This window comes from Macaca fascicularis, chromosome 9 (assembly GCF_037993035.2).
Source record: "Macaca fascicularis isolate 582-1 chromosome 9, T2T-MFA8v1.1".
In the NCBI taxonomy this organism is placed as follows: domain Eukaryota; kingdom Metazoa; phylum Chordata; class Mammalia; order Primates; family Cercopithecidae; genus Macaca; species Macaca fascicularis.
In genome coordinates this window covers 99,542,824-99,553,594 of record NC_088383.1, presented here as the reverse complement: position 1 = coordinate 99,553,594, position 10,771 = coordinate 99,542,824, and positions in this window count along the sequence as shown.

The window sequence follows — 10,771 nt, the reverse complement described above, 5'->3', positions numbered from 1 at the left end:
TGAGAGAAGAAGGCTTCAGTCCATCAAATTTCTCAGAGCTAAAGGAGGAATTACGTACCCAGCGCAAAGAAACTAAAAATCTTGAAAAAAAAGTGGAAGAATTGATGGCTAGAGTAATTAATGCAGAGAAGGTTCTAAACGAAATGAAAGAGATGAAAACCATGACACGAGAAATACGTGACAAATGCACAAGCTTCAGTAACCGACTCGATCAACTGGAAGAAAGAGTATCAGCGATTGAGGACCAAATGAATGAAATGAAGCGAGAAGAGAAACCAAAAGAAAAAAGAAGAAAAAGAAATGAACAAAGCCTGCAAGAAGTATGGGATTATGTAAAAAGACCAAATCTACGTCTGATTGGGGTGCCTGAAAGTGAGGGGGAAAATGGAACCAAGTTGGAAAACACTCTTCAGGATATCATCCAGGAGAACTTCCCCAACCTAGTAGGGCAGGCCAACATTCAAATCCAGGAAATACAGAGAACGCCACAAAGATACTCCTCGAGAAGAGCAACTCCAAGACACATAATTGCCAGATTCACCAAAGTTGAAATGAAGGAAAAAATCTTAAGGGCAGCCAGAGAGAAAGGTCGGGTTACCCACAAAGGGAAGCCCATCAGACTAACAGCAGATCTCTCAGCAGAAACTCTACAAGCCAGAAGAGAGTGGGGGCCAATATTCAACATTCTTAAAGAAAAGAATTTTAAACCCAGAATTTCATATCCAGCCAAACTAAGTTTCATAAGTGAAGGAGAAATAAAATACTTTACAGATAAGCAAATGCTTAGAGATTTTGTCACCACTAGGCCTGCCTTACAAGAGACCCTGAAGGAAGCACTCAACATGGAAAGGAACAACCGGTACCAGCCATTGCAAAAACATGCCAAAATGTAAAGACCATTGAGGCTAGGAAGAAACTGCATCAACTAATGAGCAAAATAACCAGTTAATATCATAATGGCAGGATCAAGTTCACACATAACAATCTTAACCTTAAATGTAAATGGACTAAATGCTCCAATTAAAAGACACAGACTGGCAAACTGGATAAAGAGTCAAGACCCATCAGTCTGCTGTATTCAGGAGACCCATCTCACACGCAGAGACATACATAGGCTCAAAATAAAGGGATGGAGGAAGATTTACCAAGCAAATGGAGAACAAAAAAAAGCAGGGGTTGCAATACTAGTCTCTGATAAAACAGACTTTAAACCATCAAAGATCAAAAGAGACAAAGAAGGACATTACATAATGGTAAAGGGATCAATTCAACAGGAAGAGCTAACTATCCTAAATATATATGCACCCAATACAGGAGCACCCAGATTCATCAAGCAAGTCCTTAGAGACTTACAAAGAGACTTAGACTCCCATACAATAATAATGGGAGACTTCAACACTCCACTGTCAACATTAGACAGATCAACGAGACAGAAAGTTAACAAGGATATCCAGGAATTGAACTCATCTCTGCAGCAAGCAGACCTAATAGACATCTATAGAACTCTCCACCCCAAATCAACAGAATATACATTCTTCTCAGCACCACATCATACTTACTCCAAAATTGACCACGTAATTGGAAGTAAAGCACTCCTCAGCAAATGTACAAGAACAGAAATTATAACAAACTGTCTCTCAGACCACAGTGCAATCAAACTAGAACTCAGGACTAAGAAACTCACTCAAAACCGCTCAACTACATGGAAACTGAACAACCTGCTCCTGAATGACTACTGGGTACATAACGAAATGAAGGCAGAAATAAAGATGTTCTTTGAAACCAATGAGAACAAAGATACAACATACCAGAATCTCTGGGACACATTTAAAGCAGTGTGTAGAGGGAAATTTATAGCACTAAATGCCCACAAGAGAAAGCAGGAAAGATGTAAAATTGACACTCTAACATCGCAATTAAAAGAACTAGAGAAGCAAGAGCAAACACATTCGAAAGCTAGCAGAAGGCAAGAAATAACTAAGATCAGAGCAGAACTGAAGGAGATAGAGACACAAAAAACCCTCCAAAAAATCAATGAATCCAGGAGTTGGTTTTTTGAAAAGATCAACAAAATTGACAGACCACTAGCCAGACTAATAAAGAAGAAAAGAGAGAAGAATCAAATCGACGCAATTAAAAATGATCAAGGGGATATCACCACCGACCCCACAGAAATACAAACTACCATCAGAGAATACTATAAACACCTCTACGCAAATAAACTGGAAAATCTAGAAGAAATGGATAATTTCCTGGACACTTACACTCTTCCAAGACTAAACCAGGAAGAAGTTGAATCCCTGAATAGACCAATAGCAGGCTCTGAAATTGAGGCAACAATTAATAGCCTACCAACCAAAAAAAGTCCAGGACCAGATGGATTCACAGCTGAATTCTACCAGAGGTACAAGGAGGAGTTGGTACCATTCCTTCTGAAACTATTCCAAGCAATAGAAAAAGAGGGAATCCTCCCTAACTCATTTTATGAGGCCAACATCATCCTGATACCAAAGCCTGGCAGAGACACAACAAAAAAAGAGAATTTTAGACCAATATCCCTGATGAACATCGATGCAAAAATCCTCAATAAAATACTGGCAAACCGGATTCAGCAACACATCAAAAAGCTTATCCACCATGATCAAGTGGGCTTCATCCCTGGGATGCAAGGCTGGTTCAACATTCGCAAATCAATAAACATAATCCAGCATATAAACAGAACCAAAGACAAGAACCACATGATTATCTCAATTGATGCAGAAAAGGCTTTTGACAAAATTCAACAGCCTTTCATGCTAAAAACGCTCAATAAATTCGGTATTGATGGAACGTACCTCAAAATAATAAGAGCTATTTATGACAAACCCACAGCCAATATCATACTGAATGGGCAAAAACTGGAAAAATTCCCTTTGAAAACTGGCACAAGACAGGGATGCCCTCTCTCACCACTCCTATTCAACATAGTGTTGGAAGTTCTGGCTAGGGCAATCAGGCAAGAGAAAGAAATCAAGGGTATTCAGTTAGGAAAAGAAGAAGTCAAATTGTCCCTGTTTGCAGATGACATGATTGTATATTTAGAAAACCCCATTGTCTCAGCCCAAAATCTCCTTAAGCTGATAAGCAACTTCAGCAAAGTCTCAGGATACAAAATTAATGTGCAAAAATCACAAGCATTCTTATACACCAGTAACAGACAAACAGAGAGCCAAATCAGGAATGAACTTCCATTCACAATTGCTTCAAAGAGAATCAAATACCTAGGAATCCAACTTACAAGGGATGTAAAGGACCTCTTCAAGGAGAACTACAAACCACTGCTCAGTGAAATAAAAGAGGACACAAACAAATGGAAGAACATACCATGCTCATGGATAGGAAGAATCAATATCGTGAAAATGGCCATACTGCCCAAGGTTATTTATAGATTCAATGCCATCCCCATCAAGGTACCAATGACTTTCTTCACAGAATTGGAAAAAACTGCTTTAAAGTTCATATGGAACCAAAAAAGAGCCCGCATCTCCAAGACAATCCTAAGTCAAAAGAACAAAGCTGGAGGCATCACGCTACCTGACTTCAAACTATACTACAAGGCTACAGTAATCAAAACAGCATGGTACTGGTACCAAAACAGAGATATAGACCAATGGAACAGAACAGAGTCCTCAGAAATAATACCACACATCTACAGCCATTTGATCTTTGACAAACCTGAGAGAAACAAGAAATGGGGAAAGGATTCCCTATTTAATAAATGGTGCTGGGAAAATTGGCTAGCCATAAGTAGAAAGCTGAAACTGGATCCTTTCCTTACTCCTTATACGAAAATTAATTCAAGATGGATTAGAGACTTAAATGTTAGACCTAATACCATAAAAATCCTAGAGGAAAACCTAGGTAGTACCATTCAGGACATAGGCATGGGCAAAGATTTCATGTCTAAAACACCAAAAGCAACAGCAGCAAAAGCCAAAATTGACAAATGGGATCTCATTAAACTAAAGAGCTTCTGCACAGCAAAAGACACTACCATCAGAGTGAACAGGCAACCTACAGAATGGGAAAAAATTTTTGCAATCTACTCATCTGACAAAGGGCTAATATCCAGAACCTACAAAGAACTCAAACAAATTTACAAGAAAAAAACAAACAACCCCATCAAAAAGTGGGCAAAGGACATGAACAGACATTTCTCAAAAGAAGACATTCATACAGCCAACAGACACATGAAAAAATGCTCATCATCACTGGCCATCAGAGAAATGCAAATCAAAACCACAATGAGATACCATCTCACACCAGTTAGAATGGCAATCATTAAAAAGTCAGGAAACAACAGGTGCTGGAGAGGATGTGGAGAAATAGGAACACTTTTACACTGTTGGTGGGATTGTAAACTAGTTCAACCATTATGGAAAACAGTATGGCGATTCCTCAAGGATCTAGAACTAGATGTACCATATGACCCAGCCATCCCATTACTGGGTATATACCCAAAGGATTATAAATTATGCTGCTATAAAGACACATGCACACGTATGTTTATTGCAGCACTATTCACAATAGCAAAGACTTGGAATCAACCCAAATGTCCATCAGTGACAGATTGGATTAAGAAAATGTGGCACATATACACCATGGAATACTATGCAGCCATAAAAAAGGATGAGTTTGAGTCCTTTGTAGGGACTTGGATGCAGCTGGAATCCATCATTCTTAGCAAACTATCGCAAGAACAGAAAACCAAACACCGCATGTTCTCACTCATAGGTGGGAACTGAACAATGAGATCACTCGGACTCAGGAAGGGGAACATAACACACCGGGGCCTATCATGGGGAGGGGGGAGGGGGGAGGGATTGCGTTGGGAGTTATACCTGATGTAAGTGACGAGTTGATGGGTGCAGTACAGCAACATGGCACAAGTATACATATGTAACAAACCTGCACGTTATGCACATGTACCCTACAACTTAAAGTATAATAATAATAAATAAATTAAAAAAAAAAAAAAAAAAAAAAAAATAATCATGTTCTGGAAATAAAGTTAAATAATATGAAAAAAAATTTCCAGTGAAGAACTTCAGGTAGGAAGCTACATATATAGTAATTTAATACCAATTAAAAAATTTATATATATATATATCCTTGTATATGTATGTATATGTACATATATATCAAACTATTAAAAGGTATTATCTCTGGATATTGATATTACAGGTGATTTTTATTTCCATTTATACTTTTCCATATTTTCAAAATATTATAATAAGTACATTTTTAGTAGTAAGTGGGATTTTCGGATTATCCTTATTCCTTTGCTGATTATTTTCAAAGTGTTAATAGAATATATAATTAGAAAAAGGCATCAATCAAATCACAGTATTTGATATCATTATGAACTGAGAAACCATCAGAGGAGTGGCTTCCTGGCTTAGTAGATTTTTGCTTCCAATAACCCTGTGGCCTGAATTAACCTACTTGTAATGACTTGCCTACTGTATTAGTCTGTTCTCACATTGCTATAAAGAACTACTTGAGATTGGGCAGTTTATAAAGAAAAGAAGTTTAATTGACTTACAGTTCTGCAGGTTGTACAGGAGGCATAGCTGGGGAGGCTTCAGGAAACTTACAATCATGGCAGAAGGTGAAGGGGAAGCAAGCACATCTTCAGATGACTACAGGAGAGAGAGCAAAGGGGGAAGTGCTACACACTTTTAAACAACCAGATCCTGTGAGAACTCACTCACTGTTACAAGAACAGCAAGGGGGAATTCCACCCCTAAGATCCAATGACCTCCCACCAGGTCCCTCCCCCAACACTGAGGATTACAATTCAACTTGAGATTTGGGTGGGGACACAGAGCCAAACCATATCACCTACCAAATAATAATCTTTGGCTTTTATGTAATATTTTAGACATTATATATCACTTTCATACACACATACACATACACACAATCTAACTGTATTTTTGCAATATAATGGATTATTTTAAAAACACAATGTGCATATGCTTACCTTTACTGTGACATCAAAGACTCTAATGACATTGACTTTACCTGTTTTCAAAATAGAAGTACTAAAATTACATCTGGTGGTTTTTAAACAAGCAAATTTATATCTTTAAAATATGGAGGTGAAATTATTAATAACACTAGGCAATTCTGTTCAAGTTTATTTGGTAAATCTGCTGTGCTTTCCACTTGTTAATATGGAAATCTATAGAGATATTAAAATGTAATTTACATTGTGTTTAAAGAAAATGACTTTTGCTTAATACAATACAAAGCTGTTGAAGGCTAATCCCGTGGCATATGCCCCTCCTTGAACTACCAAATACCATTGAGAGGAGTGAGTGAATTATTGTAGGTGATTTTAATTTAGATTATTAAAACATTTCCATAGACATAGAAGTCTGAGTTGATTAAACTTTAAACTTATCTGATTAAAGCACTTATTATATTATAGTTGAAGTTACAAGAAAATATTTCAATTGATTGGATAATTATGAATAAATAGGGAAGGATATGACTTAGAAAATTTGTTTCAATTATTTAAGTGATTGCTGTATGAAAGAAATTAAGAAACTGAAATTGTCTTGACATTGTATCAAATTGCCAGACAGAAGTTTTGAAGATGAACAATTTTCTGATGTCTATCATGCCATGAATTTAGAAATCTATCCTAATTATTTTTTGAGATAGTTTATTTAGCTTAAGAAATAATAAGAGAAAGATGAAAAATATGAAAATTCGACCAATAGAAACATTTAAGCAGTTGAATGTTATTGGCAGTCTCTAGCTCATTTCCTCAGTTGTTTTTAGAGAAGGCTCCCAGCAAATGTGCCTAAATGAATCTCAGAAAAGGGAACATGAACTATATTTCAACTGGTTTGATCTCAGACTTGTAATTTCCATTGACAGAGGGAACTTTGTATTAGATTTTGGAGGTGGGCGGAGAAAATAGTACTTCTTGAGTATTGGTCCAGTGTTCAGTGTTTTATGGGTGTTACCTCATTTAATTGTCACCCCTAAATCTATAAACTCCTTTTTTTTTTTTGAAATAGAGTTTTGTTCTGTTGCCCAGGTTGGAGTGCAGTGGCACAATCTTGGCTCACTGCACCCTGGCCTCCCAGGTTCAAGCGATTCTCTGTCTCAGCCTCCTGAATAGCTTTGTTTAGTGGAGTCCTATTTTACATAGAGTTTAGATTTTAGTGTCATTATATAAAATGAAAATCATCCCCAGTCTGAACTGCTCTTGAAAATCCTTTAAATTGTCCATCAAGTAAACATGGTTTCAGGTATTCAACTAAGATAGACTAGTTTAATAACCATGTACCATAATATACACTATAGAATAAACAGTTTATATGCAAATGAAAATGTTAAACAATTTTGAGAGAGAGAGAGAGAACAAAGCGAAAAACCCTCCAGTGCATATGCTTATTTAATGGACTGGCAGCACAATTCAAATAATAAATTTCTGTGCTTTTCGCATCTCCTTATATCTAAATAATTGATTAAACTCGTAATATAAACACTCATGTGATGTGACTTAAATAAATTCTCTTTTTACTGAAGAAGGCAGAGGCTGTGAGTGGTTGCATCAATTCCCAAGGCCATATAGGAAGTGGTGGAGGAACAAGTCAAAGGCTGCTTTTTAGATTTTAAAACCCAAGCTTCCTCCCAACTCCCAATATGCCATGCTGCCATGTCCCATTGCATCAGACTATGATCAATTCAAGGACTTTTCTCTAGTGCATCAGATCTTTCTTGTTACATGATAAAGAGCTGCTCACAACATATTATGTGCAGCTATACCATGATCCTCCACTCCTGCCATTCTTTCACTTATTCCACAAACATTTACTGAGCAATGACTTTGTGCTGGCAGTTTTCTAGGCACCAAGATTAAAGCAATGACAAAATTTCACTATCTTTCTTGACTATGCACATTATTTAGCATTTGGAAATGTATTTAGTTTCTAATCCTTGTGTTAATCAAATATTAGTCATTTATAAATAGAAAGAAAGCTTCCTATAATTTTTCTATGTAAAAAAACATGCTTTACATGGTGGTTCAGTAAAAATTAAGTGTTGGTCTGGTATTCAGAAGAGCTCCTTTTGAGGCTTAACTTGATAATTTTATTAAAACTTTGATTCATTGGTCAATTTTACTTTGACTCTCAATGACCTAACACTGAAGAACTTTCATTTATGAAATCAGACAGGCTACTTCTTGGGGTTGGAAAGATAAAATATGACAACCAACCTGTAAGGGCCTCATAAACTATAACATGCAACACAAATATAAAGCATTAGTAATATTTTTATAAAGTTATTCCACGAGGTATGTCTAAGCCCTGGGAGATGGTAAACATGGTGGGTAGGAGCCCAAGGCATGAGGTCAGACAGACCTGGGTTGGATGCCTGCCGAACCGCCTACTGGCTGTGTGACTTTGGGCAATTTTTTAAATCTCTCTGCCTAACTTTCTCATCTGCAGCATATGGATAACAATACCATATGGATAACAACCTTTTGGGAGTGTTTTAAGGATCAAAAACGGATAATACATAAAAACAATTAAGATCATGTTTGGCCTATAGTAACCTTCCCCCCCCCCCCCCCCCCCGCACTGCTCCGCCAGATGTTTCTTACTGTTGGTTTTACGTTATTCTAAATAGATATCACCTGGTGTTCGCATTGTGCTTGAAGAGAGTGACCGAGAATCCACTATTTGTGTAAAGGAGAATTCTTATTTTTAATTTCTATTTCAGCACTACTCAGCTTTAGTGTAAGATGAAAACTTTTGTACTTTTCCAGAGAGCTTTATTCCTGCAAAACCAGGACTGGGTGGTAGCAATGCATGCGGCAGTGATGTGGAGTTGTGGGATAGTAAAGGCCTAGGTGCTGATTTCAGAAGTTGTCACAGGAGGCAGCACTTGCCTGCCTGGGAAATAACACACAGCAAGTACAAAGTAGCAGCTCAAAGTTCTATTATGCAATAGATACTTCAGGATGGATCCACAAGCAACGCCTCAACTACTGCTGGAAGAGCCTGTCTTGTTATTTTCAGTGGTTGATTTAGCCTATTGTCCACAAAATCCTAGAAGGACTGGAAGTGTTGGAAGGGCCCTAAAAGGACTGACTGAGATGTTGCTGTGAATGTGCAAGGGACTCCATTGTGTTGCTCAGCTGTGGAGGACTCTGAGAATCAGAGGGCACTGGGGAGGGCTTGGGCTGGTATTTCTTTCCAGTGACTGCAGCCTGTGCTACTCTAGAGCCCAAGCTACTTCTTCAATGGCCAAGTAAAGTCTGTTTTAGTCTTGAGGCCTGGAGAAATAAACCATCTTCTCTCTTTATTAGGAATCCTTATTTTGTTTTTCTCTCTTAAGGTCTGTAGTTGGTCTTCCTGATTAATGAGCACGATTAGTGGACAGTTATACATTTAAAGTGCTGGCCTCTTTGGAGGATGTTTAACAGTGATAGGCTATTGTCAAACTCAGTCTGGGAATTATGCTTCTTGACCCAAAGCTAGGAAACTAAAACTTCCTCTCTGCTGTGAAATGAATTAGTTTAGGTACATGGACTAAACAGGGTTAGAAGAGCAAGAGAGAACATCTTTTTGGGAGAAATCTACTTAAATATTTTCTGCGGGTCCATATGCTGAAGTTAACAACTGTAAAACTGTATGCAGATCTTATTACAACTTGAATCAGTTATTCTTATAAAATTGTTGGCATCTTTGTAAAGTCATGTATTAAAGAACTCTTCCAATGATTGTGACTGGCATATTTGCTCTAGGTCTATACTCAACCTACTCTAGATATCAAGAGGTTTGGAGTCCAAGGAGGAAAGTCCAGTTAATAAAGCTCACTCTTTTTACCTCATGTGCAGCACTGCCTCAGCCAGTCTCAGCTGCTACCCATGAGTATCACAGCTCTCAGTTTCCAATGACAGCCTGACATTGAGCAATTTGTAGGCTGCCATTTCTAATATCTCTTCTTGCCATCTCTTCAAGCCTTGTCCTTTTTTTTTCAGGTACCAGGGGGAAGTTTGAAGAGAATTGATAATGTCAGGCATGGCTATAGGTTGGTTCCACAAAGATTATATAAAATAAAATTCTTAAATTACATCATTCAGGTCTGTGAAAGCCTAAAATTGACTATCAGCTTTTTAAGGACAGAAGTAGGGTTTGTTTCTTTCCCTTCTTCCTTCCTCAAATAGGATTTGAGAAAATGTCTATTAACTTATTCTAAGCCTTCCTAAGTTGCATGATTATAAAGAGGAGAGGCATGTGGGCCGTGTCTGTTTCGGTGTTTTATTTCCTCCAGCACTTTAGGGAGGGAGAGGATGACTTGTTTCCTTAGCACTGCTGCGTTCCTCTTATGAGGGTCTGTGTGGCATAATGAGAACAGGAAGAGAGAAGTTCGAGTTTGAGACCCTTACTGTGAAATCTCAAACAGATCACTTTCATTTTTTTTATCTTCATATAATGGGAATAATAGATGTTTGCTTTAGAGTGCAGAGTGTTATTAAAGCATCGAAGTTGATAATAAATATGCAAGTGACTTATAAAGTGCCATACTTTTATAAAAGGTTGCTATGACCTGTCATTGATACATTTGTGGAATAGAACTACAGGGAAGTGTTGCATATTTTTCCTTCTGGGGAAAAGGATGCTGTATTTTCTTACTTGGATATAAGACTAATTATATTAGGTGATTAATAAATTCTACCTAGATGTAGATATGGCAAATCAAC